Genomic DNA, 19,053 nt, shown 5'->3' on the forward strand with positions numbered 1-19,053 from the left:
AGAGAGAGAGAGAGAGAGGGAAAGTGGAAAAGCAAGCCACCAGGTCTGCGACTTGAACAATGGTCAGTCATATAGGAGTGTCCAGTGCCTCAATCACCACACTACCACCTGCTGTCCCCTTAAAAAATTCTTTTATTTAACTTTTTAAAAATCAATTAACTAATTAATTTTAATTTGACCAGTGAGGAACAGAGTAAAAGAGAAAGAGGGAAAGTGAAAAACCAAGCCATCAGGTCTGGGACTTGAACCATGGTCAGGCGTGTAAGGGTCCAGCACCCTTAACCACCACACCACCCACCCGGCCCCATGATGTCAAGTTTTCAAAACATAAAGCATTATCTAATAAAGTTTAACCCAACAAACTAAAATAGGTCAGAGGCAGATATATATTGTCTAGTCTCATTTATCTAACCATCATCAGAGTTTCATTACTGCAAAAAAGGGAAAGATTTGAGTCCTTTGATCACTTGTTTATTTCATTAACTGGTTGTAGCAAAACACATGCCGAATGGCTTTAAAGGACTTCTAAAATCTCTGCCAACACTTTCCACACACTGCGATAAAACCCCAAATTCTCTCAGTGCATTCCTTAATTCCCACAATTATCCCCTATTACATAACTGTGATTCCTATGTCTTTTATATGTTTATATTCCCAATTCACTTATGTACTCAGCTCAGTTAAACAATTGCTGGTACTGAGTTACTCAGAAGGGTTCACTGATTATAGATATTCTGTGAATTTATTTAAAGGAACTGGTTCCCACATGGCTGACTGACTATAAATTGAATTCTGGCCACGGTGGCTTGAAAAACACTAGGTACATGTGCATGCATGCCCCAAATTCCAACAGGAAGTACAGATGGAAAAGAAGGCATTGCAGTGTGACCATAACCCTTTGGGGAGTGCTTTCTCCCTTTCTCTGTCTTGTGCATGTGTTCTGTGGCAATTAAAAAATATACAACGGGACCAGCAGATGGGGTAATGGCTATGTCGCTGGAAGGCATTGCAATGTGACATAAACCCTTCAGGGGGTGCTCTCTCCTTTTCTCTGTCTTGTGCATGTGTCCTGTGGCAATTTAAAAATATATAGTGGGACCAGCAGATGGGGTAATGGCTATGTTGCTGGACTCCCATGCAGGCGACCATGGTTTGATTCCCAGACCTGGTGGCTTAAACTCACACCAGGCACATGTGCATGTGTGCCCAAGACCCCAAGATGAGAATAGAGAAGGGATTGTGCCATCCCTTCTGGCAGGTGATTTCTCACTTTCTGTTTCTCTCTGTCTTTCACTGCCTGTGGTTCAAGTCCTGGACCTGGCGGGGCGCTCTCTCTCTCTTTTTCTGTCCCTCTCTGGTCAAATTAAAATAAATAAATAAAATAAAGTTTAAAAAATAATAATTCTTTAGAAATAAAGAAGTCTAGGGACTAGCAGTTAGCATAATGGTTATGTCGTTCAACTCCCACGTAGTCAACCACAGTTCAAGTCCTGGACCCGGTGGCTTAAACTCATGCAGGGCGCCATGTGCGTGCGTGCTCAAGATCCCAAGAGGAGAATGAAGGAGAAGAGACTGCAGTGTGGTCATTCCCCTTGGTGGGAGATTTCTTGCTTTCTCCCTTTTTGTCTGTTTTTCTGGCAAGCGCACGCACCCTCTAGCAAAAACCTCTAAAAAAATAATTAAAAATAAATAAAGAAGTCTGTAAGTAAAGGATAAAGAACTCGAGTGGCCCCTAGACTATTTTGAAAGGCTTTGAAGTATGTGTCCCATTTGAAGAGAAAGATTGCCCTTTGCACTAGGTCAATTTGCTATCTCAGTGATTCGATCTGCCCAATTCCTCCTGACTTCTAGACTCATACTATGTATTTGAAGTAACCAGATATAAAGTTGCCATGTCAAAGTGTAAACTGTTTCAAATTCCTGGGTTTAAATTTACAATCCTACTTCTCAACTCCTTGGTAAAACCACAAGCAAACCAAACACAAAAATGACCAGTAATCCCATACACAATCACAGGCTTTGAGGATCTCTGTTCCCTCCCCCTCCCTTCTTAGTATTCAAGTACACTCTGGATTCAGCAGGCTCATTTAAAAGCTCTGCCTTGAAACAACACATTCTTCTGGCCTAACTTAAAACTAGAATTAGCAGTCACAGAGGTAGGATCAGATCCAAACCAAATGGTTGCTGGGGAAAAGGGGAGAAGTGACTATTGCAAAATAATAAATTCATTCAAATATTTGTGTAACTTCTCATTTGGCAACTTTTTCTAAAAGCTGCAACCATCTAAGCACAGAACTACTAATTAATGTTTTTTATCTGTAATTAGTTAAGGAAAAAACTTCAGTGTAGTCTAAACTTGATGCAAAGACTATAGTCATGGGGCCAGTAGACAGTGAGGTGGTTAAGGCACTGGACTCCCACATGGCTGACTGTGGTTCAAGTCCCAGACCTAGCAGCTTGCACTCTCGCTCCTTCTTGCTCGCTTGCTCGCTCTCTCTCTCAAAAGCACACGTGTCCTATAGCAAATTTAAAAAACAAAAGACTACAGTCATGTGCCACATCATGTTTCAGTCAGCCTTGGAATATACATACAAACATGGTCCCATAAAATGATTAGGGTCAGCAGGTGTTGTTGTGGTTAAGATGCTAGACTCCCACAGAGCTGACTGTGGTTCAAGTCCTGGACCTGGAGGCTTGAAAATCACTCCAAGTTTGCATGTGTGTAGCTAACCCCCCGCTCAGGGATGATTTCTCACTTTCCCTCTCACTGTCTTTCTCCAGCAAGCACAAATGCCCCATGGCAAAAATCTTAGAAAATAAAAATAAAGATTCTAACTGATTATAGCATATAGCCCAGGTATGTGACAGGCTATACCATTTAGACTGGTGTAAGTACATGCTATAGAGTTCATACAATGATGAAATTCCCTAATGAACATTTCTCAGAACATACGCTCATCATAAAGTGAGGCATGACATGTTTTCCAAGAATCATCACTTTGGGGTTACAAAGCCTAAGTTATGGTACAGGAATGGTTAAGACTGAACGATGACAACAGTATTAGTGTTGGCCGATTGGTCCCTCCTAACAAGATGGAAATCAAGCCTTCCAAAAGTAGCAACAAACCAGTGACAAGACTTAATTCCAAAATCCTAGTATATATCTGTGGTCAGAATCTGTTAACCTCCAGACCAGTAGATGGCAGAGTGGTTACAACACCTGACTCCCATGAGTACTGAACCTTGCAGCTTAAAACTCACACTGGTCAGGACCTACAGTTGGCGTAATGGCTATGTTGCTGGACTCCATGTAGTCGACCACAATTCGAGTCCCAGACCCAGTAGCTTAATCTCACACCGGGCATGTGTGTGTGCATGCCCAAGATCCCAAGAGGAGAATGGAGGAGAATGGAGGAGAGGGGATTGTGGGTGTGGTTGTCCCCCTGGTGGGGGGTGGGGGTGGGGGGGTGATAACTCACTTTCTGTCTGTTTTGTGGAGGTGCTGCGCCCCCCCAAAAAAAAAAAAAAAAAAAAAAAAAAGAAAGAAAGAAAAGAAAACTTACAATGGTCATGTGTGCATGCGTGCTCAAAATCCTGAGAAGAGAATGAAAGAGAAGAAATTTGCAGCATGGCCATACCCCTTAAGAGCTGATTTCCCACTTTCTCTCTGTCTCTCCAGCAAGCACATGCACCCTTAGCAAAAAACCTCTCTTTAAAAAAAAAATTTTTTAACCTGAAATTCACAGACCAACCAAACAAACAGGAAAGTGAGAGATACATTCTTTTTTTTTTTTCTTTTTTAGATGTTTATAAGTTCTTAAATCTTATAAATGAAACTGCTTTTAAAACTGTGAGCTTACATATTTAGGGAAATAATCCACAGTTTCCCAGAGTTTTTAGTTCTACTAACCTCAGTCAATGAGGAAGGTATTGTGCTGGCCTTACAGCCTAATGGTAAAGACAGATGGTTCCCACATGGCCAACCATGGTTCTAATCTCAGTTTAACAGCCTGAAAACACATGTGGAGGGAACCAGCAGTTAGCACAATGGCTATGTCGCTGGATTCCCACGTAGTCGACCGTGGTTCGCGTCCTGGACCCGGTGGCTTAGAACTCACGCCGGGCACATGTGCATGCGTGCCCAAGATCCCGAGATGAGAATGGAGGAGAAGGGATTGCGGCGTGACCATCCCCCCTGGGGGGTGATTTCTCGCTTTCTGTCTCTATGTCTCTCTCTGTCTGGCGAGCACACGCGCTCTATAGCAAAGACCTCTCCAAAAAAAAAAAAAAAACCACATGTGTATATGCCCCAAATGACAAAAGTATGGAAAAATGGAGATAAACGGCAGCATGACCATGCCATTTGGGATACTTTCTCCACTCCCCCCCATATGTGTGCATATACACACATGCCTTGCCCCCAACAAACAAAAATCAGAAATGTCTTTAAAATTTACATATACATATGTACATAAATATACAATACACTAGTCAGAGATTGTTTAACTATAAAATAATAGGTTCTTTTAGCATATATGGATTAAAAGCCAAATTCTGGGCAAAACATGCAATTTTCTTTAGTAAAAAATAGTTGTAAATGCTTTTTATCAATTTAAAGCATTTTGAAATAAAATAAAAATACAGATAGTCTTGACATGTGGCACACAGTTTTAAATACTTGACATATTAACTCATTTAGTCTTCACAATAGTCCTATGACATAGAGACTGTCATTACCTCCACTTTATAGGTAAGGAAACAGAGAAATTAAGCAATTGCTCAAGGTCACATTGCTAATAAACTAGAAAGTCAGGAGTCTGGCTCCAAAGTCTGTGGTCTTTACTATGCTATATTACTTCTCCAAACCTTTAATAAATGTACATTTTCAACTGTGGGCCTTTTAAAGGAAAAAAAAAAAAGCCAAAGAATCATCTGATTTGGAAAAGCCTATTATGATAAGGCACTTCACTGATTCTATTTCAGCACATACAAGCCAAGAGCAATGAGAGAGAACCTAGTGATTACATTTGCATGCTCTTTCGTGTACATACCATATAACCTCAGTTGATTTTCACAGCTGAGTGTGCAGGAAGGGTGAGTGGTACTATTTGGACCATGTTTTAAAGATGAGTTAACTGATGTTCTGAGAGGTTAATTTCACTATTTACCATTACCAGGCCATCCCCCTACCCCCATGTGCTTTCTCTTATGAGTGCACATACCCTACAGTAAATTTAGAAATAATAACCACCACCACCAAGTCCTAAAATGTACTGATACACTTTTAGCTAAAATAAAGACACCTGACATTTCAGTTACTTTGTTCTGAAGAGACATGCAGCCTTCTCATTAGGTGGTAGGAGTTTTTATTTACTTATCTGCTTTCCAATATGGGAAAAAACTTGTGTACTATCACTGAAACCTCTGTGGTAATTCAGTAACCCAAGATCTCAGGGAAATCACCAAAGATGGAGTCAAATTTTTTCATGTTTCCCTATGAAATATTCTGTCTTCAGACTCTTCTGCTACTACTACCAAGAGGAGGAAACTTGACCTAGCTATGCAGTAAAGATTCTACCCTATACATCAATAGTAAATTTTGTGGTAGACAAGGGAAGAGGCAGTATTATTGAATAAGCACTGAAGTATCCAGTCCAATATTCAAGTTCTGACTTATAACCTAGGCTCTTGAATATGTAACTTTGGGCACATCACTTCATCTCTAAGACTGAATTTTCTCATCAGAAAACGTGGGTTGTTGAGAATTTAAGAGATAGAATATACAAATCCCAGCATTCAGTAGGTTCCTAAAATGTGTTAGCTTTTTTCGTACTCCTGTTGTTCAATAATTAAAATACTACTGTAAAATTGGGCATTTGAGATTTTCAGAGTATAAAAGAAAACCGTTCAAAGCCATTTTTCGAGACATCCATTTGAGTCTGCTTATATCAATTGACTGCAGTCTCACAATTCTGCAGTTCAATACTCTGCTGTAAACAAACTGATTTCATAATTTAAATACTCTCAACTTGAAACCTAGAAAAGAATGTTAGATCCTCCCAAAGCAGTGATTTCACGCTCACTGGCTCTTGACACATGGGTGCATACTGAAGAAGGGCCACCGGTCCAGACTTCGGAGGACTCCGAGGAACATTCAACGCTGTCGGTGAGTTTGGGATTTGAAAAAACCACCGACCGTTGACTGTACCTTGGGGTCCTTACAAACGACACTCTATTTCCTGAAGCAGAGGAGCAGGCCGTTCTTTCACATGGCACATGAGATCACCAGAAACAGTCCTGCAGCCTGTCCCACAAAGGTGACCCAGTGAATTTTTTTTTAAAGGTCTCCTTTATTTCTATCACTCATTGTTCCTTGTTTCCTGTTGCAGTATTTAATATCAGCAAGGTAATAAAATCTCCATGATAATATTTAAACTAAGAATACTCCATTCCAGTGAGAAACAGTATGACATAGCAAGCAAAAATTTATTAAAGATACGCATTTATGAAGGCTAGCAGGTGGCATGGTGGCTAGGATGCTGGATTCCCATGTGATCATGTGCAAGACCGAACCTGGTGGCTTGAAAATCACAACAAATAAATAAGTAGATAAGTAAATGTTTAAAAAATATGTATTTCATTTGTGAATAAAACACAGTTAAATATTTCACTCCTATTTCTCCCACATCTCCTCAAAAACTTTAATTAGGAACAGAGAACTTAATAAGCAAAAATGGTGAGGGAACTGTCCTATGTCTGCATAGCTTTTATCACATTCTTCCAATTACAGTTAATATGGTAACGTTTTGACATTCCAACTAGAGTATGAGCTATTGCCTCACTGTTTCTACCCCATACCCCCCCACCCCCGACACACATGTTTATTTAAATACTTGCTAAATTCGGGCAAAAAGTCAACTCTGGAGTCAAGACATATCTAAGATAAATATAAATCCTGGCTCAACCCTCTAGCTGTGTGAGCCTGAGCAAGTGTCAGAGTCTCAGTTTTCTCATCTATAAAATGAGAGATAATGAGAGTACCTACAACTCATGGCATTTTGAGATTCAATGAGATAATACATTATGTGCTTTGTACCATTCCTTGCATATAGCATGTGCTCATAAATTAAGCTATTACTGGGAACCAGCAGTTACCATAATGGCTGTCGCTGGACTCCCACGTAGTCAACCGAGGTTCGCGTCTGGGACCCAGTGGCTTAAACTCACACCGGGCACGTGTGCGTGCGTACCCAAGATCCCGAGAGGAGAATGGAGGAGAAGGGATTGCGGCATGACCATCCTCCCTGGGGAGTGATTTCTCGCTTTCTGTCTCCATGTCTCTCTCTGTCTCTCTGGCAAGCGCACGCGCCCTATAGTGAAAACCTCTCAAAAAATAAGTAAATAAAATAAAATAAATTAAGCTATTACTATTTAGCTCCAAATATTATGTGCTAATATACCTCAAAAAAGCATCGATACTTGGTTCAGAACAGGGAGGAAGAAGCAAAGTCCCTCAGCTGTGGTTTACAGTCACCACTGTGCAAGCAATGCAGGAGCTCCTCCCTTCTCTGAACCACAGTCTCTCCATCTTCAAGAACCTCCCTGCTCTTGCGTCAGTGTTACCTATAATCATGCAGACCCTCACCCATACCGATGGCTCAATACTAACGGAACAGCCAGACACTGACTTCAAAGAACTGGTGGGGGAAAGAAAGCAGGGAGCTGGGAGTGCCAAAGCAACTCCACCAACTGGAAACACTGATGGCTGCACTCAACATTCATTGCTGTCGGTGGGTTTGAGTTTGAATCAACTCACTGATCGATGGATGCAAACTGCGGACCAAACAACCCAAAGGAAGCAAAAGTCTAGGTAGACAGTCACCTAATGTGTCAGCTACTGCTGTGGGTGAGAACTGTTACTGTCAACAAAATACCAGCTAAAGTCTCTCTTGTTCTCTTTGGTTTTAATATAGCATGCTCTCTAAACTCCTGCTACTTTTCTTTCCCTTTTTCATTGTTTAAGATATTCCATAGAGAGGGAACAAGCAGTTAGCGTAATGGCTATGTCACTGGACTCCCACGTAGTCAACCGCGGTTCGCGTCCCGGACCCGGTGGCTTAAAACTCACGCCGGGTGCGTGTGCGTGCGTGCCCAAGATCCCAAGAGGAGAATGGAGGAGAAGGGATTGAGGCGTGACTATCCCCCCGGGGGGTGATTTCTCGCTTTCTGTCTCTCTGTCTCTCTCTCTCTCTGTCTGTCTGGCGTGCGCACGCGCCCTATAGCCAAAACCTCTCCAAAAAAAAAAAAAGATATTTCATAGAGAAAATAAATTATATACCTTGACACCATTCCATTTTTAAAAAACCAATCCTTTTGTAGCTTTTAAATGAAAAAACCATATCCTGCTCATTATTTAAAACTCAAATATAGGGGCTGGCAAGTGAAATCACCTGCCCATGGGGGGTGATTTCTTGCTTTCTGTCTATCTCTGTCTTTCTGGCAAGCGCACTCACCCTATAGCAAAAACTTTTTTTTTCCTTTGGAGAGGTTTTTGCTATAGGGTGCATGCGCTCACCAGAAAGACTGAGAGAGACAGAGAGACAAAAAGCGAGAAATCACCCCCCCAGGGAGGATGGCCATGCCACAATCCCTTCTCCTCCATTCTCCTCTCGGGATCTTGGGCACGCACGCACACGCGCCCAGAGTGAGTTTAAGCCACCGGGTCCGGGACACGAACTGCGGAGTCCAGCGACATAGCCATTACGCTAACTGCTGGTCCCTAGCAAAAACTTCTCAAAAAAAAAAAAATACATGTATATATATACATGAGGTAAAAATCAAAAACCCCTTTATTCATCATGTATAATCATTTTCCTCAGTGAAAAATCACAAACATAATAAACTTATGATTTATTATTTAATATGATGATAATAAGTATCATAATAAGCTACAAATTTATTTTAAGTGTTTGGAGACCTTTAAGGATATACATTTGTAGTTTTGGATTGGAGAAGTCGCTTAAATAAAAACAAGTTCATTTTATGTCTATCCTTCTACTATGTTTTTCCACTTAGCTCTATATTATAGATAACCTTCTGCACCAATCTTTTATATAATCCTCATTCTTTTAAGTAGCTACATAGTAACCCCTAGTTGTTAATGTTCAAATGTATTTAAATAATCTCTTTTGATAAAAACTATTAAGGCCCACCCTTTCTGACCTTTGTAAACAATGTCTCTAGAACAAGAAAAATACCCAAGTGAGACGGCAGATGCACAACATTTTTTCTAAAGGTTTTATTTAACTGGTGAGAGAGAGAGAGAGAGAGAGAGAGAAAGAGAAGAGAAGAGAAGAGAAGAGAAGAGAAGAGAAGAGAAGAGAAGAGAAGAGAAGAGAAGAGAAGAAGAGAGAAGAGAAGAGAGAAGAGAGAATGCAAGCCACCAGGTATGGAACTCGAACCATGGTTGACCATGTGGGAGTCCAGTGCACTTAAACCACCACAACACCTGTTGATCCCCAACATTTTTTTTAGGTTTGTTTTTTTTTTGGCCATAGGGTGCATGCTTGCCAGAGAGAGAGACTGAGAGACAGAGACAAGGAAAGAGAAAAATCGCCTCTGGGAGGATGGCCATGCCACTATCCCTTCTCCATTCTCCTCCAGGGATTTTAGGCATACAAGCACATGCACATGGAGCAATCTTCAAGCCACCAGGCGTGAGTTTAAGCCACCAGGTCCAACACTCGAACTGCGGTCGACTACGTGGGAGCCCAGCAACATAGCCATTAGGCTAACTGCTGGTCCCCCCACAACATTTTTTTTTTAAAGAATTATTTTATTTAACTTTATTTATTTCTTTTTAATTTGACCAGAGGGGGACAGAAAGAGAGAGAGAAAGTGAGAAAGCAAGCCACCAGGTCTGGGACTCAAACCACGGTTGGTCATGTGGGAGTCTGGCGCCCTTAACCACCATGCCACCTGCCGGCCCCGCACAACATTTTTCTTAATAGAAATTAAAAGGCAGTCATCGACTCTCTAAACCTTGTAATTTGAGATGAGCTACTAATATTTCATGGTAATAAAAGAAAAACAAAGGGCTCAGTCATGAATAATTTATCACACTCATACTTTATCATAAAAGAAAGATTCTCATATCAAAAGTCAAATAAGAGGGAACCAGCAGTTAGCGTAATGGCTATGTCGCTGGACTCCCACGTAGTCGACTGCGGTTCGCGTCCCGGACCCGGTGGCTTAAAACTCACACCGGGCGGGTGTGCGTGCGTGCCCAAGATCCCAAGAGGAGAATGGAGGAGAAGGGATTGCGGCGTGACCATCCCCCCTGGGGGGCGATTTCTCGCTTTCTGTCTCTCTGTCTCTCTCTGTCTGTCTGGCGAGCGCACGCGCCCTATAGCGAAAAAAAACCTCTCAAAAAAAAAAAAAAAGTCAAATAAGAGGGGCCATCACATGGCATGGTAGTTAAAGGCGCTAAACTCCCACCCACATGGCCGACCATGGTTCAAGTATCAGACCTGGTAGCTTGCTTGCTCTCTCGTGTGCTCTCACTCTCTCTATATATATATATCCCTTTCTGATCAAATTAAAATAAATAAATGGATCAATAAAGTTAAATAAAGTAATTCCTTTTTTAAAAAGAATTGTTGTATTAACTTTATTTTAATTTGACCAGAGAAGGACAGAGAGAGACAGAGAGAGAGAGACAGACAGACAGACAGACAGGGAAAGTGAAAAAGCAAGATGCCAGGTCTGGGACTTGAACAACAGTTGGCAGTATGGGAGACCAGTGCCCTTTATCACCACACTACCTGCTGGTCCCAAACAAAACAATCCTTAAAAAAAAAAGAAAAAAAAGTCAAATAAGACAGTAGGAGTGTTTTGTCAATTCAGTCTTCCAAAACTTTTTCTCAGGGATTGAAAGGAAGACGTACAGGTATAGTAAAACAAGAACCCAAAAGAGAAATCAAAGCCAAAAGTAAAATATAAAGAAAAATTACAATTCAGGGAAAATAAGAGGTTTAAGCCAATGTTTCCTAAAAGTTGTTATACACCAGAATCACCTAGAGTTTCCTTTTTTCTTTAGAATTTTATTTTAATTTATTCATTCATTCATTTTTAATTTGTCCAGAGAGGGGGGGAGTGAGAAAGCAAGCCACCAGGTCCAGGACTCAAATCGTGATCAACCATGTGGGAGTATCCTGCGCCCCAACCACCAAGCCACCCACTGGTCACCTACAGTTGCTTTTAAAAATGCAGATTCTAGGAACCAGCAGTTGGCGTAATGGCTATGTCTCTGGACTCCCACGTAGTCGACCGCGGTTCGCGTCCTGGACCCAGTGGCTTAAAACTCATGCCGGGCGCATGTGCGTGCATGCCCAAGATCCCGAGAGGAGAATGGAGGAGAAGGGATTGCGGCGTGACCATCCCCTCTGGGGGATGATTTTTCGTTTTCTGTCTCTATGTGTCTCTCTGTCTGGCGAGCGCATGTGCCCTATAGTGAAAACCTCTCCAAAAAAAAAAAAAAAATTGCAGATTCCTGAGTTCTACTCTAGACCATAATTTACATTTAATTTAACAACCTAACCAGGTGATTTCAAGTCACTGAAGGCAGGTCCAAATCCAACTTCACCAGCTTATTGGCCTCTTGTCTCCTTCCCACTTCATGTCATCCACTTTTCAACTACTGTCCAACCTTTTCTGCAACCATCTGAAATTACTACTACTATTCTGGGTGCCAACAGATTTAGTCATACTTGTATGGGTTCTGAATCTCTCCAGTTTACATAAAATTCTGCAACATGGTATGGCAGTCAAATATACATTAAATTGTACCTGATGTTTTCTTGGAACAGATACATTTGGGTTTATGCATTCTTAAGTTTTATGCATTCTAAAAAACAAAACCCTGCCTATAAAACCTTATGAATAAAGAAGTTAAGTTCAGATATTTATTCCACCTCAAAAATCTCTATAGCACACAGTTTTGGGGGACTGGCAGGTGGCATGATGGTTAAGGACACTGTACTCCCACATGGCCCAACACAATTCGAGTTCTAGACCTGGGGGCTTGCTGGCTTGCTTTCTTACTTTCACACTTTCTCTCTCTCTCACTCTGTCCCTCTCTGGTCAAGTTTAAACAAACAGATAAATAGCTAAATAAATAATTAAATAATTCTTTTTTTTAAAGAGAGAGAAATCAGAGTTTTCTGACATACCAGTACGCACATATAAGGTACTTCATGTATTCCCATTTTTCAGGATGCCCTGCATTGTAGGCATTTATTTTAACCACCAACTATTTACAAATATTCTGAAAACATTAGACAAAAATATAACATGTTCTTTGAAAAATATACACTTCAGGCCCAGCAGGTGGCATGGTGGTTAAGATGCTGGACTCCCACATGGCAGACCGCAGTTCAAGTTCAGGATCTGGCAGCTTGCTTTCTCTCTCTCATTTGTGCCCTACAACAAATTAATAAAAAAAGAAAATGATAGTGATAATGAGTAAAATTAAATAATCATTTTAAAAGGAAAAATATACACTTGAACAATAATAATTATTATTATTATTCATTTACACGGAAAATTAGTAGTCTTTAAGTATGCCAACGAAACAATTAGAAATTTCAACCACCAAAGTCCTATGAGGTTTCTCTTGGATAAAACTAAGTTCTACAGGAAGAAAACAGTTATGTGAGCTTAAAGGTGTTTCAGCATATGGACTCTTAAAACAAATTTACAAGAGAAAAATATTTGGCATGTATAGAGCAAAGAAGAAGAAATGTTCACAATGTGTTAGGGAATCATGAGAAACAGCACTGGAAAAGTAAGAGACAAATTACATAAGGCCTATGACAGATGATTTTACAATTAGTGCAACAGAGGGTCATTTTACGTGCTGAGCAACAAGGAGATAATGAAAGCAAGACTTAGAAAAAAATGGCCCAAAGAGGAGGAAGTGGGAAGAAGAAGAGATCTGAAAGGGAGAAGAAAAAAAAAAAAAAGGGAGAGAAATTTAGTGTACAAACGAGCTGAGCTAGAACTAAGGGGTAGAAGTTAAGAGAAGGAAAGGATACCTTGAAAAGGCACATTCTTTTCTTAATATGTTTTTTTTTATTTAAAAAATTATTTATTATTTTTAATTTGCTATAGGGCAAGTGTGCTGACCAGAAGAGAGAGAGAGAGAGAGAGAGAGAGAGAAAGAAAGAAAGAAAGAAAGAAAGAAAGAAAGAAAGAAAGAAAGAAAGAAAGAAAGAAAGAAAGAAAGAGAAACAGAGAGAAAGGAAAAGTGAGAAGGCAAGCTGCCTGGTCCAGGACTCAAACTGTGGTCAGCCATGTGTGAGTCCAGTGCTTTAACCACCACATCACCTGCTGGCCCCCAAAAAGACATATTCTAACTTGTTTTTTAAAATACAATTTTTGAGTAGTAAGAGGTAACTGAAAAATTCATAGAACTGGCTCAAACAGAAAAGACAGCAGGGAGGGACCAGCAGTTAACATAATGTCTGTGTCGCTGGACTCCCATTTAGTTGACCACGGTTTGAGTCCTGGACCCAGTGGCTTAAACTCACACCGGAAGCATGTGCGTGCATGCCCAAGATCCAGGGAGGAGAATGGAGAAGGGATTGTGGTGTGGCCACTCCCCCAGGGGGGTAATTTCTCACGTTCTGTCTGTCTGTCTCTTTCTGACGAGTGCATGCGCCCTATAGCAAAAACCTCTAAAAATATAATAAATTAAAAAATTAAAAAATTAAATATAAAAGACAGCAGAGAGTCAGGAACAATGCCAAACTCTTTACTAGGACAATTAGGAATCTAGAGTGCACTAAGGAGTAAATGGGCAATTTCAAATTGGAAGAAAAAGTATTTCACTTTTTGAACAGACATTAGAGTAGAGGATACACATTTATGATTCACAAACACAGAACAGAGTGAAGGAGCTAAGTGAAGAGAGAAAAAGGTAACAAGTAAGTTACTGAATATCTAATGTACATCTTGACTGCAATAGGAGCCAGGAAATGTGAAAGAAAGATAAGTATATAGTGAGAAGAGCAGAACAAATTCTAATGAACAAAAGTCTTAAGTGTGGAAACTTTTGTAGAAGATAAAACAAGGAAGGGCTGGCAGGTGGTGTGGTGGCTGAGGTGCTGGACTCCTGCATTGCCAACCCGAGTTCAAGACCTGGACCTGGCAACTTGCTTTCTTTCCCTTTCTGTCTCTGATCAAAATAAAAAATAATAATAAATAAAATAAAATGAATAAATAATCCTTAATAGGAGCACAGGGCACAGGGTGCAGGATCAGACAAATAAATAAATAAATAAAACAAGGTACTATGGGGCACATAAAGAAAGGACCAATCTACTCTTGGAGATGAGAAGTGTCAGGGAAGGCATCCTTGACGAAGCGACATTTAAGTGATGACTTTAAGGGTATATGTAATTACCTGTTTGAGACAGGAGGGTGAGCATTCTGAGCTGAGGAATGGATGAGACATGTAGAGGCCAAAGAATTGCAGTGTTTTCACAAAACTGAACTGTGGCTACAGCACACAGAAGACAGTTGAACAGGTCCTGAGACCAAGCCAGAGTAGAAGGCAGGATTTAAAAACCAAAACATGATTACTGTTAGTTTTGGAGAAAACAATTTTGGCCTGACAATCATAGTTGGCTGTAAAACGATTCCTGGAAAGGTAGCAAGGAAGTTTGGGCTAAATAAGTGAGAGTTTAAAACCTCGTTCCCTTACTTATCAACTATATGAACTTGGGCAAGTTACTTTATCTTTAAATCTGTGCCATTTTGCTTCACGGAGCTGCTTAAGAATCCATGTAAAATATCTCACTCAAAATGCTAATAACTTAGTGTTTGTATGTGTACCTTAGTGTGCACTAGCTGACTGATTTTTTTAAAAAAAAAGACTGTAGAAGTTATTGGAAGCAAAAATTTTAACAGCTGTAAGCTCTAAATTATAGAATTACACGTGGTTTTCTGTTTCACTTTGTTTTGTCTTAGGGCATGTGCATTCACCAGAGAGGCAGAGAGAAAGGAAAACGGAGAAAGCACCCCTGAAGAGGGCCTTGCTCCACCGCAATCCCTTCTTCAGTTCTCAGTCCTATTGGGATTTGGGTACCCATCCATGCTCAGTGTGTTTTTTCAAGTGGCTGGGGCTGGGATTTGAACCACAGGGTCTACAACGTGGGATCTGGCTCCCTTAATCATTAGAGCACAAGGCCGGCCCTACAGGTAATTTTTATGTTTATGTTTATTATTTATACGCTTCTATATATTCCAAGTGTTTAGCAGTAAGTATGAACTATTTCAATAATTAAGAAAAAATTTTAAATCATGTCTTTTTTTTAAAGCAAAGCTTTCTTTTAGATCCATGATCTACCGACATTTTGCTGAAAAGCAGATGGAAGAACCCACCAAGGAAAAGGAAAGGTGGACTATTTTATCAAGAAATAAGACCTGTGAAAAGCACAGCTGAGTAACAGTAGAAAGTAATGGCTCCAGGCCTGTTGTAGAGGTGATCACCTGGGAAGGCGTACAGATGATCCTCAGACAATGATGATGAAGGAAATTCCAGCCTATTTCAGTTTCAACCTAAGTATAATTTTAATAGCTAATTGGGTCAGTCAGTGGCATGGTGGTTAAAGCAGCTGGATCCCACAAGGCCAACTGCAAGGTTTGAGTTTAGGACCCCGTGACTTGAAAAACATGCCAGGTTCATGTGTGTACACCCAAAATCCAGAGAGGGGAATAGAGAAGGGATTGCAGAGCAGCCATCCCCTGGGTGGTGAGGAGGGGAGGCTTTCTGTCTACCCCCTCTGATTCTCTCCAGCAAGCACACATGCCCTGTAGCAAATTAAAACAAAACAAAACAAAAGAGGGCAATCAGAAAAACCTATCTTGATTACACTCCCTATAAAATGCATGAACTTTCAAGGTAGCCCAGCTTCCCCTCCTATTCCCTACAGGATATCTCTCCTATCTCACAGATCACCATGAGGCCTCAGAAAGAACATGTGAAATGTATACAGTAAACACCACAGGTATAGCCCATAGTATTCTAATCTCTGATGTTCACACTCCAGTTTCTCTGCTTCCAGTAGTGTAGACAAGATCCCCTTTGTTCCTCACTTAACCATCTACCTGTCAACCAGGAGCCCATCTTTGCAAGGCGTATGGATAGAGTTAACCTATAACCTGAGGTTAAAAGAGGTCTTCTGGGGCCAGTAGATGGCGTGGTAGTTGTGTCAACGGACTCCCACATGGCTGAATGTGGTTCAAGTCCTGGACCCGGTGGTTCAAAACTCATGTCGGGAGCAAGTGCATATAAGCGTGTGTGCCCAAGATCCCGGGAGGAAAACGAAAATAGGACTGCAGCACAGCCATCTACCCCTGGAGAGTGATTTCTCACTTTTCCCCTCACTGCCTCTGTCTCTCTCCCTGGCGATCCCTAAGGCAAAAGCCTCTTTTTTTAAAAAAAAAAAAAAAGCCTTTTCTACATGTGTCATCCACCTGGATGGTATGTATCATTAACTCTGCGTCCATCAGAACCACACTCCAAATAGTTGAGTCAGCCTGCTTAAAGTTTTTTTCTGATAGACTCTGAAGTGGGGCAAGGAACAAGATAAGCTTTGGGAAGAGTACAGGCTTCCAAGGCAGAGACTACTAATGAGAGACAGTGCAAATCATCAGTGGAGCCCCACCTGATAGATGAACTTACAAACTATTGTATCCAAAAATATCTTCCTTTTCTTCTCTTTGACTAAACTTAGATATTTAACGGTTTTGTTTAAGTATGACTTACATACGCTCAAATTCATTAGCTGTTAAGTGTACAGTTCAATGGCTTTATTAACTCTATTACAGAGCTGTGCAACCATCACCAAAATCCATTTTAGAACCTTTCCATCACCCAAAAAAACTCCCTTTGAGCCTGTTTCCAGTCTATCTAATTCTTAAACACAACCACTGACCTGCTTTCTATCTCTATAAATTTGCCTTTTCTAGACATTTCATATAAATGGAATTGTATAATATGTACTCTTCTGAGTTAGGCTAATTTCATATGGTGTAATAGTTTTTAGGTTTACTCATGTTGTAGCATTTATCAGTAGTTCATTCCTTTTGACTGTCGAATAGCATTTCATTATACGAGTACTTCACGTTATGGTTATCCATTCACCAATTGATGGACATATTAATTCCTTCCAGGTTTCGACTATTATAAAAAATGCTACTATGAACATTTGCATACATACGTGGACATATGTTTCTATTTCTCATGGGTAGACACTTAGGAATAGAACTGCTAGATCTTACTAAGTTTAACTTTTTAATTATCTGCCAAACTGATTTCCAAAGTGACTATACCATGGTGTATTCCCATAGCAACGTGCAAAATTTCCAGTTACCATGCATCTTCACCAACACTTTTTAGAACATTTTAGTCTTTTTTACTGTGGCCACCGCAGAGAGGATACAGTAGATATTCACTGTCATTTTAATTTGTACTTTCCTAATAACTAGCGATGCTTAGCACCTTTTCTTGGGATGAAATAATGGTCAAATCTTTTGTCACATTTTTAGAATTTTCAATTTATTTTCATGTTAAAATACACATGAAATATGTCATTTTAACTTTAATTTTTTAATAATTATTTTTATTAAACTTTATTTACTTACTTATTTTAATTTGAATGGGGGGGGCAAGCTGCCAGGTCTGGGACTTGAACTATGGCCAGCCATGTGGAAGTCCAGTGCCCGTAATCACCACGCCACCTGCTGGTCAAGAGTTAATTTTTATCTATTTATTTTCTATTTGCTACAGGACACATGTACTCGACAGAGACAGAGAAAGTGAGAAAGCAAGCTGCCAGGTCTAGGACTAAAACCACAGAAAGCTTGTGGTCCAGCATCCCAACTGCCACACCAACTACTGGGCCCCCATTTTAACCATTTCTAAGTGTACAGTTCAGTGCTATTAAATCTACAATGTTGTTTGGGACCAGCAGTTGGAGTAATGGTTATGTTGCTATACTCGCATGTAGTCAACCGTGGTTCGAGTCCTGGACCCCATGGCTTAAACTCACACCGGGTGCATGTGCATGCATGCCCAAGATACCAAGAGGAGAACAGAGGAGAAGGGAATGTGGTGTGGCCATCCCCCGTGGGGGGTGATTTCTCGCTCTCTGTCTTTTTGTCTCCCTCTCTCTTTCTGGAGAGTGCATGTGCCCTATAGCAAAAACCTCTCCCCCCAAAAAAATATTAAAAAATTAAATTCGCAATGTTGTGTAACCATCACCACTACCTATTTCTGTAATCGTTTCATAATCCTGAACAAAAACTCTGAAGCCATTAAACAATAGCTCACTATCCCTTCCTTCCTCCAGCAACCTCTATCTCCTGTCTCTATTAATTTTGCCTATTCTAGGCATTTCATATCAAAGGAATCACAATATTTTTAGCCCACTTCTAAAAACTCAGTTGTCTTCTTATTGAGTTCTTTATGTATCTTGAATATAGCTCCTTTATTAGGTATTTTTCTTTCTTTTCTTTTTTTTTAAAGACAGGTTCTTGCTCTGTCATGATGTGGTTCTCCTGCCTCACCTCTCAAGCAGGTAGGTACAGGTGCACACCCACTGCACCTGGCTTTCAGAGCAGGTCAGAAATCAAACCCAGACCTTCCATGCAGTCCCAGACTGTAGAGTACCAGTGTTTTATCAGTACATCCTGGGTCTATCAGATACCTGATTTGCAATTTTTTCCCCTTCATCTGCAATTTGTCTTTAACATCAGTTTTCTTTTATGGCTTGTGCCACAGTGTTGTGTCTAATAAGTCTTTGACTAACTCAAGGCCACAAAGACAGTCTTCGATACATTTTGTAGCTATAACTCTTCATTTAAGTATGTGAGGCACTATGAGTTTTGTGTTGTGTTTACATAAAGTAGTGGTCTGAGTTTTCTTCTTCTTTTTGCAGGTAGATACCCAACTTTCCCAGCATTATTTGTTGGGAAACTATGATTGCC

At 40.4% G+C, this 19,053-nt stretch overlaps 1 non-coding gene across 1 annotated transcript; it reads left to right on the top strand.

Moving 5' to 3' along the window:
• Positions 1-6,149: 6,149 nt before the first annotated feature.
• On the top strand, positions 6,150-6,209 carry MIR181A-2 (microRNA mir-181a-2). Its single transcript, NR_129502.1, has one exon. It is a non-coding gene; the product is annotated as a microRNA mir-181a-2 (primary transcript).
• Positions 6,210-19,053: the final 12,844 nt, after the last annotated feature.

The sequence above is a fragment of the Tupaia chinensis genome, unplaced genomic scaffold, assembly GCF_000334495.1.
Source record: "Tupaia chinensis unplaced genomic scaffold, TupChi_1.0 Scaffold000575_1, whole genome shotgun sequence".
NCBI lineage: Eukaryota > Metazoa > Chordata > Mammalia > Scandentia > Tupaiidae > Tupaia > Tupaia belangeri.